The sequence below is a fragment of the Neophocaena asiaeorientalis genome, unplaced genomic scaffold, assembly GCF_003031525.2.
Source record: "Neophocaena asiaeorientalis asiaeorientalis breed wild unplaced genomic scaffold, Neophocaena_asiaeorientalis_V1.1 scaffold171, whole genome shotgun sequence".
Taxonomy (NCBI): domain Eukaryota; kingdom Metazoa; phylum Chordata; class Mammalia; order Artiodactyla; family Phocoenidae; genus Neophocaena; species Neophocaena asiaeorientalis.
The window spans coordinates 1,947,658-1,971,434 of record NW_020174013.1 but is presented as its reverse complement, the minus strand read 5'-3'; the positions used below and the strand labels follow the sequence as shown (position 1 = coordinate 1,971,434).

General features: G+C 41.3%; 1 long non-coding RNA gene across 2 annotated transcripts in view; it reads right to left on the bottom strand.

Moving 5' to 3' along the window:
- LOC112405185 (uncharacterized) overlaps positions 1-22,692 on the bottom strand; it is a 124,488-nt gene extending 101,796 nt beyond the window's left edge. Inside the window, exon 1 of one of the 2 annotated variants that reach the window (XR_003004284.1) lies at positions 22,423-22,692. This is a non-coding gene — a long non-coding RNA (uncharacterized LOC112405185). Of the gene's footprint in view, positions 1-21,132; positions 21,382-22,422 lie in introns of those variants that run through there. The other variant, XR_003004283.1, reaches the window with a different exon arrangement.
- Positions 22,693-23,777: the final 1,085 nt, after the last annotated feature.

The following is a 23,777-nucleotide window of genomic DNA, read 5'->3' as shown; positions in this document are numbered from 1 at the left end:
GGTCGAAACTGTTCTTGTGCTGCCACATACTATGGTGTCTGAACTTACAGCTGAGAATGTGTGGGACGTGGCAACCTCTAAGCCTGATTAGGCTTAAATGACACTTGTGCCCTAGTGTGATCAACCGGATAAGTAAAACCATGCCATGTTACAGAGCCCTCTTGAGAGGGTCTGAGACGTGAATTAGCACTCTGTCTGAACCTGATTATTTACTCAATAACCATTTTTGAAGGCCTGCTCATTGCCAGCTCTGTGCACTCTGGGAAAGGGAGGAGATGTTATTAGGTGCGAGCGGACACTGCTCGTGAGGCAGCCTAACAGGGGAAGGAAAGGTAAGGTAGTCAAAACAGAACGGGCCTCAGCATTCCAGGAAGTAACAACTTATTCAATACATTTTCAGCTTTTACAGCTCAAATCATCCTGGTCTTATTGTGGAATCTGAGGAAAATAGAGAAATTCAAGAACCAGATCTTCGAATTGCAGGAAGAAGAATTTGCATTGATAAACCATTAATTTTTATCAGTTTTATTTAGCATTAAAATCTCATTTAGCAGTCACAAAAATTCAACAGAGTAGGAATTTATATATCCATTTTACAGGTGAGGAAACAGGATTTGTAAAGCAACATAAGTTGCCCAAGATCACACTGCAAATACCAGCAGAGGCAGGATGCAAATTAATTCTGCGTGACCTCAGGGTCTGTGTTCATCACTGCCAGGAGAGCTCAGCATACACTTAGTTTGCAAGGTAATTTCTCATTATTGTTTTCCTGGCAAACAGCCTAACCCAGCACTTGACCTGAAGCATCTTCTGCTCCCTGAGATTGTCACACACAGATAAGAAAAATTAAGGAGTGAGGCTATGTCACCCATTTCCCAATACATCTCAATAGGAACCTGAGAGGAAATATTTTCAGAGTAGGAAACATTGTGGATCTGAGTTTGTGAACAATTGCTTTTTGGAAGTCCGAGTTTTTCTACCTACTTCAGAAGGTAGAAGGTAGAACCTTCCCAAACATTGGGTAGGTTCCCAATGTTTGTTCCAAATTCAGAGATTTGACTAACTTTCTGTGTCTGTGCAGCCAGTCCATCATTACTGCAGACAAGACTTCACAAATTAAGAGTAATTCTTCATGGTCAAAGGATGAGCTCTATCCCAGACCCATCACCTAATAGCCACGTGGTCTTAAACAGTGCACTTCACCTTTGAAGGTCAGTTTCCTTGGGTGTCAAATTAGGATGGGAACGACCTCAAAGAATTGGGACCAAATAAGGAAAAGCATGTGAAGACATTCTGTCACCTGTAAAAAGCTAGTCATATGAAGCAGTTAGTCATCTTTATTTTAGTTCTTTTCTATGGAAATTAACACACCTGTGGTTTCAAATGAGAGGGGGGAAAAAAAGAAAGCCCTAAATTGAATAGATTTAATAACCTTGCATGGATTAGTTTTACAAAAACATACTCTAAAATATTTATGTGAAAACGGGAATTTCAAACTGAGTCTCATGATTTGTCATCAAGCTTGAAGGCAGCTTCCTAAAATAAGAACTGTCCCCTTCATCAACTGGCATCAACTAGATTATGCATTGCAAAACAATCAGCCCACAGTTCCAGAAAGAGAAAGGAGAAAAGAAAAACTATCTATAGAGCTTCCAATTTTTCTTGAATTATTAGTTGGTGCTCTGCAGGATTTCAATTTTTTTCTTATGAATGGAGCTTCAGAATTACACAAAGCTTAATCTAACTAGAGCTGCCATCACAGAGGGAATGATAAGACCAATCCCCCATTCACCTTTCTTTCCAGTGAATAATAAAGTCTATGGGTGAGAGTATCAGTGAGATGAACTGGAATCTACCGAGCCTGAGGGGAAATCTTGAAGCAAGGTGGGAGGTGAAACAAGGTTTTCTATTCCTTGATGCTTCACACAGATGGGAGTTGAGAAGTTAATCATGTCAACTCTTGTTTGACAACAATGACCTAAAAGTGGTTTGGGAAACATCAGCAAACAAGATGTTCCACCTACAGGTAAAGAAAATAGTAAATAGGGTAAATACAATCTGCCTAATATGTTTATACTAAATAATTTGTATAAAAAATAAGCTAGCCACTATGCAAAACTTAATAATAATAATTTGGGTCATTAGACTCAATATATGTCAGTTTGCTCTATAGTCATAAAACTACCATTAATATTTCCTTTGTATTTGTTTAATATAAAGGGTACATTTGCAAGTGTCTCTCAGGTAACACCTTTTACTTTGAGACCCCAAAGCATTTTGACCATTTTTGTTTTCATAATTATACATTAATATAGTGACATACTTTAGGATTATTTAAGGTTGTTCTTTTGGGGACCTTTATGATATTCATCCCTTCTAACTAGTGAAATATTGTTGGCTGAATGAGTAGCCACGTTCATGAACTCATCATGAATATCTTTTATGTCCACTGGGCTGTAACATAATGGGGACCCAAGGAGGGGCTCTGATTTGGGGGTTCACTTCCTGCTTCTGAGACCTGACAGCAGAAAAGATTTTTAGAGGTACTAGTAAGTGTGGGAAGGGGAAACAGAAAGGACTGAAATCAAGATGCAGAAATCTCATCCCTGCCTCCTACCAAGAGTTTCCAGAGAGATGGATAAGAAGTTTAGCAGCTTGGGAATTTTCTGGTGGAGGAGTGGTTAAGAATCCACCTGCCAGTGCAAGGGACACGGGTTCGAGCCCTGGTCCCGGAAGATCCCACATGCCGCGGAGCAACTAAGCCCATGCACCACAACTATTGAGCATGCGCTCTAGAGCCCACGTGCTACTGAAGCCCGCGAGCCACAACTACTGAAGCCCACTCACCTCGAGCCCATGCTCCGCAACAAGAGAAGCCACCGTAATGAGAAGCCCGCGCACCGCAGCAAAGCGTAGCCCCCGCTCGCCGCAACTAGAGAAAGCCCGTGCAGCAACAAAGACCCAACGCAGCCAAAAATAAATTAATTAGTTAATTAATTAATTAAAAAAAGATGTTTAGCAGCTCTGCAGCCCTCTGGAGAAGCAGTCAAGGCCAAGCCCTTAGAGCCTGGGCTGCCAGCCCACCGCACATGGGCAGCCATAGCAGGAGTCCCTTGTTTCTAGAAGTTTAGAGGAAAGTTCTTTAGCTGCTCACATTGTGACCTGAACACCCTTCCCCTCTTGTGCCCTCACCCCACAGTAATTTCACTTGCTGCCGCTCTGGAGCCCCCCAGTTCAATGGCTTTCTTGAAACTCCTCCTCTCTCACCCTGACTGATAATCCCGCACAAAGAACCACAGAGAACCACACCCATCTGGGCTCCTGTTAACCTGTGACAGTAACCGCAGAGAAGGGTAAGGCTCAGGAAAAGCTGACTGGTACAACAGCTTCTTCTGAGTCCCCTGTTGTGTTCTACCTGGCATGGCCACATTCAGGATGCAGAAGAGAGAGGAGAAAGAGGAGACAGTGTCCACTTCTCCGTGTTCATTTTCAGTGGTGTGGATGAGGCACACATTGGGACCCCTTCTGGGTTTTACCTCCTGCAGAGGACCCAAATGCCAGCCATCACCACCACTACCATCGTCATCACCATCACCGCCACTGGGCACTTATTACGTGCTGTGCGATATTTTAAGCACTTGTACATTTAAATCCTCGTAACAAGTCTATGGGGGATATACTGCCTTCCCTGTTTTACAGATGGGGAGAGGCACACACTGAGCTCAGGTCATTAGCCCAGCTAGCAAGTAGGAGAGCCAGGACCCCAAATCCCAGGCAGTCTGACTCCAAAGCTCACAGGTTCCACTGCTACATTATATTGCCTCTCACAAAACAGAAACTGATTTTGAATATCTGATTCTATTTTTGCATTCTTAAAAAAAAAACAAACTTTCCCTTATTTAATGTAATACCCAGCAGAGTTGAGACTTTTATCATTATTATTATTATTACCTATTATTGTCATTACCTTAGGAATTTTAGAAATGATGTCAATCTGCTTTTGGAGCAGACTTTCTGGTTTTTTGGAGGGAAAGAACCAGAAAGGGCTCTTTGGTTGCATAAATAAAAAACACGTGCTCTTATTTTTCTTGGAAAAAAAGTGAAGCTATCATAAACCCGGATATAGATGCTGCAGCCCATCCTATTAAGTTCTGTTTTGTAATAGAAATGGAATGTATTTTTAGGATGACTGTATCCTTACAGAATTAGAAAAAAATTTTGGTCCCTTAATATGGACAGGAATTGAGCGGTTGGAATAATCCACAGTGTTGTAAAGACTGGATAACCCAGAATTTGGAGGGCAGACGTCACTCTCTGGGTAGTGGTGGGAGCTCCCCATGAAGAAAATGAAGGTTTTTGGTGTCAGTCATTCCATGTGTGGAAGGGAACAGGAGACCAGGGGAGAGACCTGGAGATGTGTGGTGGGTTCTGAGCTTCTGGGGAGAAGGCAAGAAGCTGGGGGTGGGGGAGTGGGAGTCCAGAGGTTGGAGACTGGCCTGGGAGCCCCCAGTGCAACCCCTTGTGGTATTAACTGTGTTACTCTCTGTTATTCTTGGACTATCCCTGGGCTTTCAGTTAATCTCCAGAGCCTGGTTTTAACTATGCTTTGGGCATTTGAAAAAAGGGCCAGTGCTCTGGAAACACATGTGTCTGTGGAGGGAGAACTTCGGGCGATGCATGGACATGTCAGCATGCCCCCTGGGGTCCCAGAATCAACAAGAGGAAAGGCACCCCGCGAGAGAAAAGATAATCCATCTGAGAGAGAAAGAGGCTTTGACCTTGGGAGTTTGGATGTTGAAGGACATTTAGTCCTAGTTTAAAGAGGTCTGGAAATAAATCTGGGTTATGCTAAAATAATTTCCACTCTGAACAACAACAGAAAAACCAGCTTGATACATAGTAGAAGACGTTCATTTTACTAGTCAAGTACCTCCCAAACTTAAGAAACAGACCTTTATAAAGAAAAAAAATTCTTATGGATTCTCAGTGTTATTATTATTATATTAATTAAATGTATAAAAATATAAAACTAGGTAAAAAGTCCTGATCTTTGTAGTTCTTAGACATAAAACCGAAACAAATTTCAAAGTTAACCCAAACAGAATTACAAAAGTACACTTTTATTAACAATAGCAATTTAGTGTAACTGATGATGTTGTTTTGGTGAAACTAAATGGCCAAAATGGTTTAAGAGCAGAAAGGAACAGGCTTAGTTCCAGTTCTACATTGTGATCTTGGCAGGCTTTTGTAGAGAGTACTTATCAGGATAAGTATACTCAAAAAAATTACCAAGTTCTAAAGCTTTGTTTTCTCCTTCAGGATAAGCAGACCTCCAACTTAATAATAATAATAATAAATTCTGCCAATGAGCAATCTTCAAAGGCCAATTTTGATGATCTACCACTTGATAACCATATAAAGCTGCCTTATATGCTCAAAGATGAGGCTATATTTGTGGCATTTTTGAAACATGCATTTCTTGAGAATCTAATACAACTATGGTGTGAATCAAACAGAACATTTTTCCATTGTGCATTTCATCCTGGCTGACTGCAAGCTGGTGTAAACAAAGAGGCTCTCTGGATAATACATTTGCTCACTACCTATGTGAATACACTACTCTCAGAGCAGTGCTGCTTCAGCAAGCCTATACCAACATGGGCATGTGCTAACTCAATTCCCCCACACCACGCTTTTTTTTCTATTGCAAAACTTTCAAATAGTGTGCCATGTCATTGTCCTCTGTGTGATGCAAATATGAACAGAAAACAAAATTGCAAATGTAAGCACTGAATGTAGCAATAACAGCATATCATTTTTGTGAAGCTGTTATGGACTAAATGTTTGTCTCTTCCATAAAATTCGTACATTTAAACTCTAACCCCCAATCTGATGCTATTTGGAGCTGGTGCCTTGAGGTGATGAGGGTGGGGCCTCTATGACTGGATTAGTGTCCTTATAGGAAGAGGACAGCCCAGAGCTCGCTTGCTCTCTCTCTCTACCAAGTAAGAACACAGAGAGGAGTTGCTGCCTTCAAGCCTATAGAAGAGCTCTCACCAGGAACTAAATAGACCAGCACCTTGATCTTGAACTTCCCAGTCTCTAGAACTGTAAGAAATAAATTTCTATTGTTTAAGACACCCAGTCTATGGTAGTTTGTTATGGTAGCCTGAACTAAGACAGTGGTCATTTAGATGATTAAGTAGAGACTTGATGTTTTTCTTTTAAGATTACCATCTAAATGATAACTCCTAAAATAAATTCCTGGGCAGAATACAGAAATCCTCAGGAATACATCTGTGGACTCTAGTCTGAGAACCAGGGTGGGTGTTTAGGCTTCCTAGGCTGCTCTGGCTTGGATGTAAGAACAGCCATGGACCGGGCTGCTCCGGCCCTGCCCCCACCTGCTCTGGGAGGATTCTAGCCACCCCTCAAATTCCCGGAAAATAATTCTAGGTGTCTCCGGATGTCTCTCCCGAACTCTGAGAACTGGTTCTTACAGGCCCCATGTAGTGTCAGCCCTTTGGCTGTGGCAATATTTCTGAGGAAGAAAAACATCAGTACTATCCCTTGATGTCCCTTAAGGCCACCACCTCAGTTGCTTCTGCTTAGCAAGGGCCCCATGGGTCTGTCTGCCATCATTGCAGCGTCAGTGCCAAAGCCGGAGCCTAAGTATGCGTGGCTGAGCCTAGGGCACTGAGGTGGTGGAAAACAAAGGGGTCTCTGCAGTTGTTGCCATCAGAGCTGCTGATGCCTTCACCTCTCCGTATCCCATGGGAGTTCATAAGAAACAGCTTTCCTAGTCATTCCATGGCTCTCCAGCACTCTGCCCTATGAACCTGAGTCTCCTCAGACCCTCAACTCTGTCTCCTTCACTCAGGCAGTCCGTTGGGTTCCTCCTGGGTTCCCCCTCCCTGTACTGTGTGGCCTGGAAACTCTCTCAAGGCAATTGCTGGGACAATTGTAAGGCCCGCCTAGTTTGTTTCACATTTCTTAAGGGTCACCGTCCTTCATTGTCTGATATTCACTGTCTTAAAAAACATTATTTCATTTAACTTATCAGATTTTTTCAAGTTTTTTTCAGGCAGGCAGGTAATTTCAGTCCTTATTGCTCCACCTTGGTCAGAAGTAGAAATTCCTGAACTGTTCTAGAAAGTAGAAGCAGTCTACACTCATAACCACATTGTATAGGCATTGCTGTTGTTCTGCATCCTCATGAACTCTTGATATCTTCAGACTTTCTAATTATTTTAAGGATTAAATTAGTTCACATAAGAGATTTAATGTGATTCTTCTTACAAAGAATCTAAAGTTTAAATGAGAGAGGACCATGTTTAATCTAAAGGAATGAATCTCTAATCATGAAGTTTCAGGCAATAGGGTACCAGGTGGAGGGATATGCCAGCACCAGGGGAATTAGTCCTATACTCTTTACCATTTGATTATTTCTATTTGTTTAAGGAAAGTAAAATTGTTAACTCATTAAAATTAATAGTTCTGTGAAATAGTGGTAACATTTAATGCCTACTATATATAAATCATAGAAAAGCACTAATTCTGTAAACAAAGAGGACCCTAGAGATTCGTGACAAAAATTTCCCACTTAAAGTCCAGAGGAAGACACAAAGATTAAGTGTACACTTACACACACAGGGTGTGCTAGGCGAGAGGAGCAGCATCAGCTGGCCACTTGGGTCACTTTGTGAAGCCCCACCCTCTCTGGAGACTGTGTTGCCACTGTTAAAAGCACTTACAATTGTTTCTTTGAAAATGACAATATTCCCCAGAGAAACTCTCAAGGAAGAAATCTAATTATCTTGAAATTATTGAATTCTCTAGGTAACAGAGTCTTTATTTCATTTTAAGGAAGATTGTTTGGTATTATTCATAATGGACTATTCTATCCTCCCCTCTCCCACCACGGTTTGGAGAGAGAAGCAGTGGAATTCTTCAATTCTTACTCTGCACCTGGCCCTCATCAAACTTTGCAAACACCCAACACTGTGCAGAAACATTTGGTTTAAAAAAAAAAAGACAAAGCTTTGGTAGTAAGCATACTCATTAAACTATAAAAAGTCTTTATAATCTTCATTTTATTTAGTTTTCTGTATTTCTATATCCATAGTCTTCATTCTGAAATAACATTTGTCTTGTGGTTGCTGACGGATGTGATGAAACAATCCAAAATCTGCATTCCACAGTTCTTTACAACAGACCAAAATAGCATTCTTGTTCACGCTACGATACCCCAGTGTTGGCGTGTATTCTGGCCAACTAGCAGAGGGCGAACAGAAAATACTTTATTCCTTGGTGCTAGAATATCCTCTTTATAGATACGAAATTGCTTCCTCCAAGGAAGAAACAAAGGTGCTTTATGCTACTTTTCTCCTTGGTCTAACTCAGAGGGTACAAGAAGTCGGAGACAAGGGTGGTCACAGCATTTGTTTCTGGAAATAAAATGTTCATAATTCCTGGTAAACGTGAATTCCAAGAGTTCACGGATGAAAATTAAGAAAATGTTTTCCATCAAAGAACTTTATTTTGGAGGCTGTAAAACTCAAACTGCCAACAAGTTTTCCACACAATAAGCCCTATTTTGAAGTTTCTCAGATTTTTGTTTTAAGGAATGGTAACCTATGTCTTCTACGCACTCCTCAAGAAACACTTGCAGCAGAAAGAGGTAGCTCGGATTTAGCTGGAAGTACTAGAGTTGCGTTTCCCACTTGCCACGGATTAGATGTGAGGAACAAAAGAGAGGGCCCAGGGGATAGTTTAAACAACCGTTCACTCCTTTTCTGGATCTTCCCAAATCCCAAAACAGGAAAGATCTTAAAAACAAATCCTCTAATCATGGCATTTCCTTTCTTCATGAGAATACAGCACATTCCAAACTTAACTGCAGAGCCCTTTATTAGGATGAAACCACTCATTCTAAAATCTAAAAGAAACGTTCTTGTCAAATGGATCTGGGAGCTCAAATATTACTTCTGTCTCACAGCTGCTGGAAGGAAACTTCAGGATTGCTCTATATGTACACTTCCCTTCCTCCTACATTCACCAGCCAACAGTCCTACCTTAGCCCTATCCCCCACTCATTCATTCCCACTGGCACCTGCTTTCTTCAGGCCCTGTCATCACTTGTGTGAATACAGGTCCTGGATGGGTTTCCCTGCTCTCTGTCTCTCTTCACTCCCAATGGTGTTGCCAGATGCACCTTTCAGACCTGCGAACAGCACTGGATCCCTTCTGTGCATAGAGCTCTCAATAGCCAATTGTTCCTTGTAGGGAGCACAGAGGGCTGAGCAGACTAAGCCCCAAATCTCCCTCCCTCCACAACACAGGAGCTGCTCTTCATCTCCCTCTTTTGTCTTATGCAGTTTGGATGAAAGATTTCATCGAAAAGGAAGCATGTTCCTTAAACAAACAAAGAAACAAACCAAAAAACCCCACAAACCACTGATCACAAGATAAACCCCTAATTCCTTTCCACGGCATTAGAAGGTCCTCCAAGGACAGCCCCATCCTTTCCAGGAGCCTCAGCTCCTGCCATTTCTCCCAATAACCTCAGCTCTAAGCCCTCATCAAGGGCATAACCTCTAACATATCAGGGTTCCCACACCCCTTGTTGGAATGACCTTTTAACTTATCTCCCCCACAAAGGACTTGTAAGCAATCTTGAAGACGCTGCTCATTTGTTACTTCCTCGTCGAATCTTCCTCAGCTTCCCTAGATAATTATTCCCTTCTTCATGCTCCCGCAGTATTATGATCCTTTTATCATCATCATCTTCTACGCTGCATTGCTATTTTGTCTTTCTTCCTGGCACTGTGTCCCACTGACCTCAGCACTGAGCACAGCTTTCTTGGCACACAGTGGGCATTCTCCAGTTAATTAATGCTCTCATGCTGTGTAAAACCAAATCTTTTCCCATCAATTTTATTAAGGCCTGTGTATGAGAACTGCTAAATTCAACCTTTAAAAGCAAATAATCAAATGAACAAAAATATCCACTTACAATATGTAGTACATCCCCTACATACGAACCTTCAAGTTGCGAACTCTTAAAGGTGTGAACAAACTTTGCTGGACTTACCAACAAATTGGACTTACGAACGTGTTCTCAGAACAGAATTCATTCGTATGTAGGGGACTTACTGTACTAGAAAAAGAAAAGAACCTTTGAAGAGGGGGAAGAATGTGGGGTGATTGAACAAAACCAAGAATCACAGCTGATTAACTGAGTTTCCTGAGTTTTGCAAAGATCTGCTGTTTGTGCATATGTGGAAACTCCTAGGAACTTGTAGGCACCAGGGTGAGCTGTTTTTGAAGGATAAGACTAACATTTTCCCCTTCATTTTACATACAATTGAGCATCACTAATTCAGATCAAAGGGCGGGATAACTGTTTGAATTAATGAAATTCTGTGTCATAAGATATTTTCAAAGTAATTGCTTTTTTAACACTTTAGACTTAATTTAATAAAAGCACAGGTTCATTTCAAATGTATGTATTCATCACATGCCAAGTATATTGTTAATCACTTAAGAAAAGTTTAGTATTTGTTTGTGTCACCAATTCCACTACAAGCATTATTTTTCAAAGATAGGTCAAAGGGAAACTTCATGATACTTGGTCAGATGATCACAATTCTGAACTAGGTTCAGATAAACTGTTAACATTTCAACATCACGTTGTTTTTCAGCAAATATGCATTAATGCATAGTATTCCCAAGACTGGAATGAAGAACTGGGCTAGGGAGAGGCCATTCTGTATTCACTTCATGTTTCCAAATTATTTTCATGGTGAATTTAGCCAGTTTTCCGTGGCTCACAAAACTCTAGGCTGGCTTGAGTTTCCTGCTTCCTTCTTTGGCAAGACTACACCAAACCTTTTCAAGAGATGTGTTCTTACTTAGAGGAAAGGAAATATCAGATCCAAGCTGTTTTACATGTACCAGATGCCAAGCACCAAACAAAGCAGCTCAGCTTTTCAAAGACTTGATATCATAACTCTAGCCACTTGAGTAAAGGCTCAGTCCTGGAATGGCCAAGTTAAATAAGGCAGAATTAGGGCTAAACTGATCTCCACGTCTAGTCTTCATAAATCTGCATGAAGAAGTTGTGAACCAAAGAAAATAAATTAAAAGTGTGTAATACTGGTCCATGTCCAATGGATCTGTGTGCTTTGGTGTTACTGTGAGAACTGTCTCTTCTCAGTGCACAATGATTTTGATTGTGGAGGTGAAACCAAGAAAATGCTGGATTCCAGAAGACAGCACTTCAGAAGATCAACCACTTGGAATCCTTGCCTCTAAGTGAGGAGGAGGGAACAGGTCTCATAGATTTCTTGAGAGCCATTGTCACATCCTAGTGGCTTTTAGAAAGGAAACACGGGAGATCTCTTTCTGGATGCTCATCTCAGGCAAAAGGATACAGAACTGTAAAGAATCAGACATGTGTCATGGATCTGACAGATTGGTGGGATTTCTGGCCCCGAGTAGAGGAAAGTTACTAAGGTCTAGAATGTGGGAGGGAGTTGTACTGGAGAAGAGGTTGATTTTCTAGCAACTGCAGTTGGTTGGATCTTTATAGTAAGTGCCTTTTGATTATAGCTGAGGACCTCTCATTGCACAACACCATTGAGCATCACACACACACACACACACACACACACACACACCCACAACACAATGTGAAAAGTGCCCCCTAGAGTTGTGCAGTGCAGAATTCCTGCTCCACAGCCCTGTCTGTAATGCATGACCCTGCCTCCTTGGCTGCAGTTGACCGCACCAGGGATGAATGAATGCTTGGCCATGCTGAGCCAATCAAGGCAATCAGATTCTTTATTTTAGTTTTTGTTTGTTTATTTGTTTGCTTTTATTTTATTTATTTATTTATTTTGGCTGTGCCATGCAACTCGCAGGATCTTAGTTCCCCGACGAGGGACTGAACCTGGGCCCCAGCAATGAAAGCACTGAGTCCTAACCACTGGACCACCAGGGAGTTCCTGGATTCTTTCTTTTAGGAATTTGGAATCTGAATTGTATCTGAATTGAGACATTTGCAACAAATCAGTTTCCTTATATGAAGACAAAGTAAACTTTAGCCTCTGGAACTGTGTATGTATATGTGTTGAATGGTGGTTGGGAAGGGGGGACTCTTCTATCTGAGGCTGCATATTCTGCAGAGAGCAAAGAATGAAGGCAATAACTAGAAGTAGCAGCAAGAGATAGAGAGAGGGGCCTCTGGAGGCTCCTGACGACTTCTCTACTCCTGGCTACAGACCCATCCTGAGGTTCACCTGCATTTCTGTTTTCGGGCTCCATGAGGTATCTACATGCTTAAAACAAAAAGTGATACCAAAATTCACTTAAGATGATGGTTGCTTCTATAATTTAAGAGTCCCAATAAAGATACTAAATAAAATAGTCACTTATAAAATCGGGCCTTGTTTGTAGAAGAATCTGCCCTCCTTTGTAATCGATGCTAGGCTCAGGGAGAACTATATGTAAACCAAATCAGGCTTCCTATTTGCAAGCCCTTCTTAAGGACCTCTGAGAGCAGCCAGATTAACTGTATGATCTGGCTTTGTGGTTAATATTTCTTTCTATGGTAAAGTTCTTTAAATTCAACCTGTGTGCCACTTGCCGCAGTTTCAGCCTCCTTCTTACTGGTTCTCATCTAAGTGGATTTGGAGAATAAATAACAACCAAACATTCTTGGGATAATAACTTTAAGAGCTAGACATAGAAATAGGCAGGCATTTCAAGCTAACTTGATTCAACCCTCTAATTTGACAAATGAGGAGTCTGAGACCACAGAGGCTTATGTGATTTGCCCAAGGTCACATGTGGAATTGTGGCAGAGCAGGGACTAGAACCCAGATTACAAGCTTCCTCAAAGCCAGATTTCATCAGAGAGAAATGCTGAAGGCAAAGGCAGTCATTTTTCTGGTTGTTAATTTTAACTTCCCAGTTATATGGTCTGGATAGTTTCTAACACCAGGACACTCTCAAGAGGTAAAATTCCTTGGCAAATAACTGAATGGTTTCTCCATTTAATTACTGACTCAAGAATACATAGCTGAGTCATAGGCTTTTAAGATCATCTTGACAATTTTGTACTTGTTAGAAAAAAAAAATCTTCTGAACTTTGAGTTTAGATCTCATGAAAGGAGTATGTCGCCAAGGCATCAGTCAGATTTCAGAAAAGTATGTGCCACATGAAGTTAAAATTGTTCTAAACCGAAAAGAAAGAAAGAAGAGGAAAAGAAAGAAGGAAAAAGTATACATACTTAACTACGTGTTAATGGTGTGCTTGTGAGTCATGACAAAGTCAACTTGCAGTATGAGTTATAGGTGGAACTGGCTCTTATTATTATCAGTTAATATGATGTAGGTTTCAGATAGAGTACAGAAACACAAGTGTGAGGTCAACTAATCCTGCTAAGTCTATAATGATTCTCTAACATGGCATTATTCAAAGAAAATGCTAAATCCTGAGTAGTCCAATATATTATTGTTCTTTTAAAGAAATGGATTGAATATTTTGAACTTTTGAACAATTAAAATCCCCTTCATTTCAAATAAACATGGGTTATTATATTGAAGACCTTTTTAACCAAAGGAAAAGAAAAAAAAATATTTAACAATATTTAGAATCCTAGGTACACTGTAAAATAGAGAGAAGAGACAGAATTGCTACTGTGATCTGTGTGTGTGTGTGTGTGTGTGTGTGTGTGTGTGTGTGTGTGTGAGTGTGTGTGTGTGTGTGTGTGTGTGTGTGTGTGTGTCAAGCTGGGCCCTCCATGTGTGGTGCCTCCCATAAGACAGGTGCCTGGGCTAGTCAATCATGGCTCTGATCCAGTAGTAAAAAGTGGAATTTCTAGCATGAAGAAAGACAAAAAGGAAAATATTCCAGGTAAGGCCTAGCATGGTGGAAGAGAGAGAGAGAGAGGGAGGAAGAAAGAAAGAAAGAAGCAAAGAAACAAAGAAAGAAAACAGGAGGGAGGGGAAAGAAGGAAGGAAGGAAATAAGAAAGGTAGGTAGGGAAGGGAGAGTGAGCAACAGACTAAAGTGAAAAACCTTGCCTTTTCCAGCCCTACCAAGAGAGCTAGTGGATCTCTAGCTATCCACTTCCCTCTCTGGTGCCCTTCAGGAAAGTTGCATAAGAAAATTTTAAGTCTCTACAAATTCTACAGTTCTATGATTCTGGAATATATATCCTGAAAACGAAAATGATCAGCTTTAAGAAAAGCCATCTGATAAATAGAAGTTGTTGCCCCAAAATACAGTTGGAATATTGTACATGACATAGTATACCATCTACCAGAATTATATGTATCACACTCAGTGGACTTTAGTCTTTAACCAGACTCCTGGTCAATTTGACCCTTACTTTCAAAATGGATAATAGGAAATGAATACAGGTCAAAATAACCTGAAGCTTTTCCCTCAAGTCACTCTTCTCTACAAGAAACTCCTGGCAAAGAAATCCTCAGTGATGTATAGCAGTCGGTGTATAGCGAAAGTGCCCTCAAGAAGACTGCTGGATTTGGGCCTCCCCTCTCTTCAGGATAATGGCCCTGTGCAAGGTCACTGGTGCTTCTACCTGCCCCAGCCAAGAAACACTCACTACTTGTAGCTCAGAGAACAAGCTGAGCTCTTTGGGACCTCCATCCCTTCCATCTGCCCTTCCTTCTACCTCTCACCACTAACTCCCGCCCCCAGCCCTTCCCTTCCCTATGCACACAGCCCACTCATTCTCCAGGTCTCAGCTTAGTCATCCTCATCTCTCAGGAGCCTCCTGGGGACCTTCAAGCCTGGTCTTGGAGCCCCTCATGGATTTGCCTGCACAAAACCTGGTATATCAGTCAGCTTTTACTGCATACAAAACCTCAGTGGAATACAAAAAAAAGCACTTATTCTCATTCATCTGCAGGATGGCTGGAACGGCCCTTGCTCCATGTCTCCTTCTGATGTGCAGTGGTTTACCAGGACCTATTTCCCTCATGGTCATCCATAAACTCAAGCCCAGCCAAGCAAGCCCACTCCAAGCCAAAACAAGGCACATGGCCAAGCCCAGAGCCAAGGGCCAGGGAAGTCCACTCTACCTATGAAGCCACGGAAAGGGTGGATAGCTAATACTAATGCTACAGGGAAGTGAGGAGTTGGAACCAGCAATTCAACCTGCCCCACCAATATTAATAGCACCTACTACAGCATATTATCATTATCTGTGTGAAGTCTCCCTCTAGATTGTTACCTTCTTAAAAGCAGGAATTATGGTTTTTTCATCTTTGTATTGATAATATGGTATATAATAGGCACATGAAAAATATCTGAGTGAATGAATGAATGGAGATAGGCAATACTATACCAGGCTCTATCTCTGGTCCTTCATAATACCCCTCCCGTGTGCCCACTGAATGTTCTTACTATTGTAACCAAAAGGACAGCTAAATCAGTATGGATGGGATCTGGTTCCTGTTGGGGTGGAGACTGAGGGAAAGGGACTCCCATCTAAAGTCACTTGACCAACTTTGGCCCATGTCCTTGATTGCCATTGGTAGCCTCCTTGAAAACAGCTCTCATGTGTCTATCCCAGTTGGGTCCTGAGGTCCCACAGGATTGCAGGCTAAAGCGGTGGGGCTCTAGAACACATTTTTAAAAAGTATTTCAGAATCTGATCTGCTGCTTGGCAATTTGATTTAGAGCAAACAGAGGAAATGGAACACATTTTTAAGCAAATACTTCCCTGATTACTTACACATGCAAATTCATGCACTAAATTTAGATGTGCAATTAAACCTCTAGTTATTTTTGAGTCCACACTTATAGGCCAAATCAGATGCCCAAAGGAGGCACGTGGTTGGTTTATTTCTGTGTTTTTGCTTGCGTTCTTAACTCCGGGCTCTCACCTGAAAAGAATGTGTTGGCTCACAGGTCTCAGTGACCCAGTTGTGGGCCTAAAGGAACAAGGTGGTTGAAGGACATGCCAAGTTTTGTGATTTTAAAGGATACAGCTGCTCAGAATGTTGCTTCTCTGGACAGAGAAATGACTGGTGATGATCCCCTCTTAGAAAATTGCAAATAAGGACAGAGTAGGCACCATCCTCAGCACGGCTGTCATTCTTGTAAAGAACAATTAATGATCAGCTAGCCAAAGCCAGTATTGGTTTCCCATGTGGCAATTAGTTTTTTACATACTTTCATGATCCATATGAAAACGTTAATGCTGCACGATTTTGTGCCAAATGACGTGCTCAGATGCCAGTTTTACACATGCAAAGCAGATGAGTGGTTTGGAAAGTTTGTGCTCATCATTACTTTGCAAGAAAATGGCATCACTCCCTCAACTCCTAGTCAGTGACCAATGGTTCAACTTTCTTTTCGCCTTGCCTACAAAAGTATCATTTACTTAAGTGCTTCCTCACAGAGCATCCACGTAACACCATTTTCATTACAGGCAGGAATTCATGACTGGGAGCTTATCCTTGATGGTCAAGCACATGCCCCTCTGTGGGCCCTGATGGACACTTTGTCCTGACTTCCTGCATCAACATGATGGAGAAAGACCTCCTTTGACAGGCGCTCGGAGAATGCCTTGTGCTGTCTGCTCTGTTTTCCACTCTCCACCCTACCTTTCCCACTGCTTTCCCTGCTGTGAGCCTCCCACAGACAATGGTTCTGTCCCCTGGTCTCTGCTAAGTAGGAGAAGAGGTCTGCTGTTTTTAAGAGTGTGGAGCCCACGATGCATGTATGGGTAATTGTTTAAATACCACTCAGTGAGAATGTACCGCATGCCAGGTGCTGTGCTTACAAACATCAGTGTATTTGCTCCTCAGAAACAATTCTAATAACCCTACAAGATGGACATTATTATCTCCATTTCACAGATGAGCTGAAGCAAATTTTCCAGGTCCCAGTAAACAGAAGAGCTGGGATTCAAACCAAGCCTCTCTAAATTCAAATCCCAGGCTCTTACCTACTATTACAGGCCTCCTCTACTATCCCACGGATACCTAGAGAAGACTTGTAAGGCCCCAGTCCAGTTCTGAATCAAAATAATACTTGTTAATAATGCCTTCCTTATAAGACATTTAATTTCTTCATTGTGAATATCACTGCATCTGAAAAAGCAATATACTCAGTTTGGCTGGGATATTTTCTTTTTTTTTAACATCTTTATTGGAGTATAATTGCTTTACAATGGTGGGTTAGTTTCTGCTGTATAACAAAGTGAATCAGCTATACATATACATATATCCCCATATATATCTCCTACCCCTTGCGTCTCCCTCCCACTCTCCCTATTCCACTCCTCTAGGTGGACACAAAGCACAAAGGTCAGGGAGCTGATCTCCCCGTGCTATGTGGCTGCTTCCCACTAGCTATCTATTTTACACTTGGTAGTGTATATATGTCAATGCTACTCTCTCACTTCGTCCCAGCTTACCCTTCCCCCTCCCCGTGTCCTCAAGTCCATTTTCTACATCTGCGTCTTTATTCCTGTCCTGCTGGCTGGGATATGTTCTGAATGTACATTTTTCATTGAATATCCAAAACCAAGATTGCAGATCCCTGCTTGCTTCCACCTTCCCCAAAGGTAAAAATTGTATAACCATGTTGAAATCTTATGTTCTCTTATCTACTGCATTTTAACAGGCAGAGCAAGTAGTATGAGAGCCTCAGATTCTCTCACGTGGTATGGAGCACGCAGCTCAAAAACATCAAGTGGTGTCTTAAATAAGCCTTTGGAGAGTTATTCCTAGTGAGTTGAGAATGAAGCAGAAGAACACAGAATCCTTGACTTTTCAAAATATGTCTTATTTCAGACACAAAGGTTCTGTGCTTGGTTTGCAACTGATATCTCTTTGGATCTTTTATGGCATCATTATCTAACATAAGTACTCCTTGGGGTTCCCGAGGTGATGGAACTGTGGGTGGGAGAGGCTGGCCACATCCCATGGATGTGCAGGAGGACTTAGCAAGACACATATGATGGAGACTGCTCCTCCAAAAGCCTTCAGAGTTGCTAAGAGCCTGTACCCCATGCCTGTCAGGTAAAGAGCATACCACGAACGCAATTCCATCGCACTGGGGGAGGGGAGGTGAGAGGTGGAGAGTCAGGGGCTAATGTCCAATCAAAATGGAAAAGAAGTGTTTGTGGCTAAGAGAAGCATCCAGATGACTTGGCAAGGATCCCCTTACTGCCTTTTGTCAGAGCTCTGCTTTCCTTTTTTTTTTTTTTTCTTTTCTCTGCTTTCCTTTTGTCTCCCAAATTCGGGAGTTAGAAACAGGCTGTGACCATTCTCAGAACCCCTGGGAATGACTCTAACTCCAAAGACCTTTCACAGTTCTCACGTTAACAACACCTCTTCTTGTTGAAGAGAAGTGGCTGAAACACTTCTTGGGTGAGTAGCTGCATGGCTTTGGTCTCTTTGCTGTCTGCAATAAATGGGAAGGCTGTACCCCTCCCACATGAAGGTGTGAGCAGCACAAACCTGATGCACAGTGCTCTGCTGCTGAAGATAGCGTAAAGAATTAAATTCACTTACAGATTGGACTGTAGTCCAAGTTGGCCATTGCACTGCTTCTGGGGTTTTAAAAAATCTTTTTTCCCTTTATCCTTATTCCTTTAAGCTTTTTTCTCTTTATCCTTGTTCTTTTAAGCTCAAATGTTCCGTGCTTCTAAATTTTATGTGTCCAAAAGTCGGTGACTACAATGTAAATGAGGTTAACTTGAGACCCTCCAGGACAGTGAAATCCCGTGATACATCTGTTCCACAGCTCGGACCCAAAATATACCATACCTATTACTAATCACAAGATTATAAAAGAATTCTCCCATATTTTCTTCCACTATGCTTATATTTTGTGGTGTTTAGTGCTTAAATTGCATTGGAATTTATTTTTGTATATGGAATGATGTAGGAATTTGAGTTTTCTTCCAAAGTGCTAGAATAATTTTCCCAGTGCTCTTTATTTCATATATTCTCCCCTTTCTCCACTGATTAAAATGCCTGATTGACTTTATGTATTAAATTCACATATATAGAAGGCATTTTTATTCCTCTCTCTTTGTTCTTTTCTGTATCTGGAGGAAGAATTTTAATTAACATAACTACATATAATAGTATATTTAATATTTGGTCATGCAAGTTCACATTTTAATTTTTCCATACATTTTCTTGGATATTTTAAAAACATTTTTCCTTTATATGAACTTTACAATCAGTATGTCAAGTTTATTCAGATTATTTTACTATATAGATTAATTTGGAGAGAATTATTACATACAAAATATGGAGTCCTTTAGCACATTTACTATTAGGTTAATCTTAGTGTTTTGCTGTTACCATGATAAGATGCTCTTTGTCTACTACATTTTCTAAGTGGCTATTGTTGACAAAGATGCTAGTGGGTTTTTATATTAAAAAAAAAAAGTATACCATACAAGGCTTCTTGGGCTCTGGGTTCTCTCACTTTGTCCTTCCAGAAAAACTGCTCTGGGACACTGTCTGCTTCTCATCAACAATATTTCCATCGCGAGTATTACAAGCTGATAAAAAGAAGTGCTCAGGCTTGCCTTTTTCCCTGGCACCCACTGGAATTTCTGTTGGCACCAAGGTGCTGATGGTGAACCTATCCCCAGGGAGTCCAAGGGGAAGATTGTCATGATCGCCATCACACTTATTTTTTCATCATATGCCTTTCTAATTAATTTCCAGCTTTTTCAGGAATTTCCATAAAAAAGAACAGGATTGGGAAGAAAAGCCTTCTATGAAATATTATTTCTCATTTATTTTCATTCTGAAAAATTAAATGCTGCACATCCTTCAAGGCATAGTGTTAAATTCCACCTCCATTATGAACTCTTCACCAATATTAAAGTCAGAAGTTACCTCTTTTTCCCCAGGGCTTCCCCGGCCTTTTGAGGGTACCTCACTCACAGAACTCATCACACTGGGTCTGATCTTTTAGTTCTTAAATTACAAATCTGCCTCTAGACTATAAATTCCTGGTTGGCAAGTAAGTCCTGTTCAACTCTACGTATTGTGCATCCAGCATGATGTCTTACAAGTAATAGGTTTTCAAGATGTTTGCTGAAATGATTAAATCTATGAAAATGTCTTGGAAATATCAAATTCAAGAGATATTAAAGTGCACTATTTCAGTGGTTCTGAAACTTTATCATGCATCAGAATCACTTGGAGGGCTTGTTAAACCCAGATCGCATGGGTCCCACCCCCAGAAGTCTGTGGTAAAGCTGCGTAATTTGCATTCCCAACAAGTTTCCAGGTGATGCTGATTTTGGTCCAGAGACCACTGATGATTCTGGTCCAGAGACCACTCTTTAGAGAGTGCTAAACTATTTTTTTTCACGTTTCAATATCTCTGATATCAGGCTATGTCTTAATTTTGTTGACATGTCAGTTTAACTTACAAATTTTTTATTTCATAGTAGTATATAAAATAATGGTTTTCCAATTGACAGTATCTTACATTAAATGAAATCTAATTAAGCCTCCTGTTATAGATTTGACTCTACATTATAAAGCATAGCAATGAAATGTTTAAAAAATGTAGCCCAATACTAGTTCTAGAGAACACATACGTAAGATTGCAGTGCTTAATCTTTAAAATGGCAACAGAATAAATCATCTTTAGGGCCTCATATGAGATCCACAGAATAACAAATTAGCTCAGTCTGGCCAGGAACATTGAGAAAAGAAAGGCAGGCATTTTCACATTCATTTCTGGTGACTGCTAAGGCCACTCTCCTTCTCTAAAGTAAAAGTTCCATGAGGTCAGAGTTTATATCTGGTTTTGCTCATAACTGTAGTCCTAGCTCTAGAAAACTTCCTGACGCAGCATTCAGTAAATATTTGTTGAATGAAAATTTTTACTTAAAAACATCAGCATTTCAGCGTTCCTTACCTGCTATAAAAGAGATGAATTATGAGACATAGCACGATTTGTCAGTAGAATACTCACTAACTGATGCCAGTGCTGACATTCTCTCTTCTAAGCAAACAAAAACAACAAAACAAATCAAGAGCTTAACAACTAAGGACCACACCTAAATTGTAAACATTCCGGTTAAACAAGTATCCCAAGGTCACATACCCAGACATGTTGTCCCAGCTGCCCTACTTGCAGGGGTGGGCCAGGTTTGCCATCTTCAGGAAATGCTGTTTGCTGGGAAGTAGTGGGAGCAGAGGGGAAAGAATTCCTTCCATGGGAGGTTTTGTCAAGAAGGCTCAGGGGATTTCCCTGGTGGTGCAGTAGTTAAGAATCCGCCTGCCAATGCAGAGGACACGGGTTCCATCCCTGGTCCGGGAAGATCCCACAGGCCACAGAGCAGCTAAGCCTGTGCTCTAGAGCCCACGAGCCACAACTACTGAGCCCACGTGTCACACAACTGAAGCCCGTGCGCCTAGAGCCTGTTTTCAGCAACAAGAGAAGCCACCGCAATGAGAAGCCCGCGCACTGCAATGAAGAGTAGCCCCCGCTCTCCGCAACTAGAGAAAGCCCACGCACAGCCATGAAGACCCAATGCAGCCAAAAATAAATAAATAAATAAATAAAAAAGAAGTCTCAAGCCCAGTCTGATCATTATTCCCATAATCTTGCTGGACTCAGGCCTAAAGGAATTTTGACATTTAAGGTATGAGTCAATAAATATCATCATTTAATCCCTTTCCTGAGTTCAGAACCAACTAAGAAATAGATACAGGAGTCAGATAGGAAAAAACACAGCAGCATCCCCAGTGACAATGCTGTTTGGAGGATGCAATTTAGGCACAGAACATGAGCTTGGTAAATAAGCCACTTCCCCTGAATTAAGTAGACCTCCTGCTGTGTTGTAACTACTGGGTCACAGCCAGCCCTGGACAACTGCCACCTCCATACCAGGGCTACAGCCTGCCCTACTCTGCTTAGTCTATGGCCCAGAAAGCAAACAGCAGACTTCCTGCAGGAAGGCAGCTCTAAAACAAGAGAACATAGAAGCAGCAGTGTCACATATGCCTGATTCTGCTGTGCCCTAAATGGGAGGAGGGACCAGATCGTTTCTCTAACAGAGACTCTCCAGTGTGGAAACACAAGGTGTGGGCAAGAAGTGTTCTTTCCTAATGGACACTATCTCTTCATACACCCCAGGTGACTTAGAATTATGCAACTGGCTGGTACTGCCCAAATAACATTACCTGATTTCTGCAAAGCATTGGGAAAACTTTAATTTTTTAATTATTCCAATGAATATTTCTTGAATGTAAAAGCTAATGAGAAAAAGAGGAAACCAAACAGACCAGGAAAGAAAATATCAGTCATTCCTGGGGGAAACAATTCTCTCTGTGACTTGCAGCCTGTGACACTGAGATCAGGCCTCACTCAGGCCATCTTCCCTACAATTACCTTGTTACAAGGGATCGCCAGTCCAGAGGAGATCACAGTGCAGGGATTGTCAGTCCAAAAGAGAATTGGTTTTTCCAGGTTTTGGTATTTGTCACTGAGGGAAGACTTTCGTTGTTGGTTTGAAAGACATGATCAAAGGCAAGATAGGGCTCCCCTCCGGCTCTCCTGTCACTGCTTTGCCAGCCCTGCAGCTTGGTGTCTGCGTGTGGCCTGTGAGCCCCTCTTGCTCAGCAATGGGCTCTTCAGGCTTTGGGGAGCTCTGCCCAGGGCTTCGAGATAACACACGCCTCTGTAGAGGACCCTGTGGCAACTGTGGATGTGGAGTGAGTTGTGATCTTCGTTTTTGGAGGCAGCACTATTATTAAAGTATCTACCATAGGGGCCGTTGCACTGTTTTGCAACAGGAAATGAGGGAATGTTTGGGTAGGAGGGGTGCAAAAGTCTAATGAGCACCACACCCTGACAGAGGAAAGCGTTGTTAAAGCAGCTTCTTGTAAGGGCTCTACTTTTCATGTGTTTTTCCATCTCCGGGCAAGACACTGTTGTCAGCAAGGGTCATGCCAGGGCACCCTAAACCCAAACACCTGTGTACATCACGACATGGAAAGACCTTGAAGTGGGATTTATGAAAGCAATGGATAGGGTTAGTAGACGATGCCTCAGCCTCCGCTGTGGAGTGAGAACTATACATTATTTAGTTAAAGCCAGGCATGATTTTTTAGAACACACTATAAGTCATTAGTGGGTTCCTGATGTATTCCCAGTGTCCCATTTTAGAGATGGGTCAGGCTTTGGGATGGAAAGACGCCAAAGAAGAACACTGAAAGTAAAGTAGATGGGAGGGGGGAAGTATCTAACTTTGAGGGCATGTGTTTCACAAAAAGCGAATATTTTGAACTGAATGATTTTTTTCCACAGTATTTGTTAATTGTTTATTTATCAAGAGAAACTGTTTTTTAGCCCAGATAGTCATAGTTCATAGTTTCATAGTTCAGGAACACATAGTTTAGGAATGCCTACCAACATTTGTGCAATATACCTGAAGAAGTATTTAGAGGCAAATGTATAGTTTTACATTTTTCAGGAAAAAAAGTAGGGCTTGGAATACGATCTAAAGCTCCACATTAAGAAGCTAGAAAAAGAACAAATTAAACCCAAAGTAGAAAAAAGAAAAATAACGAAGGTGAGAATGGCAATCGATGAAATAGGAAACTGACAAATAATAAAGTCAAAATGTTTCCCTCAAAAGGTTAATAAAAGGTTGCAAGATTGATCAAGTAAAACAGAGAAAATACTTTTATCAGCATTAGGAATGAAAAAAGGGAGCACGTCTACAAGTCCTACAATCAAGCAAA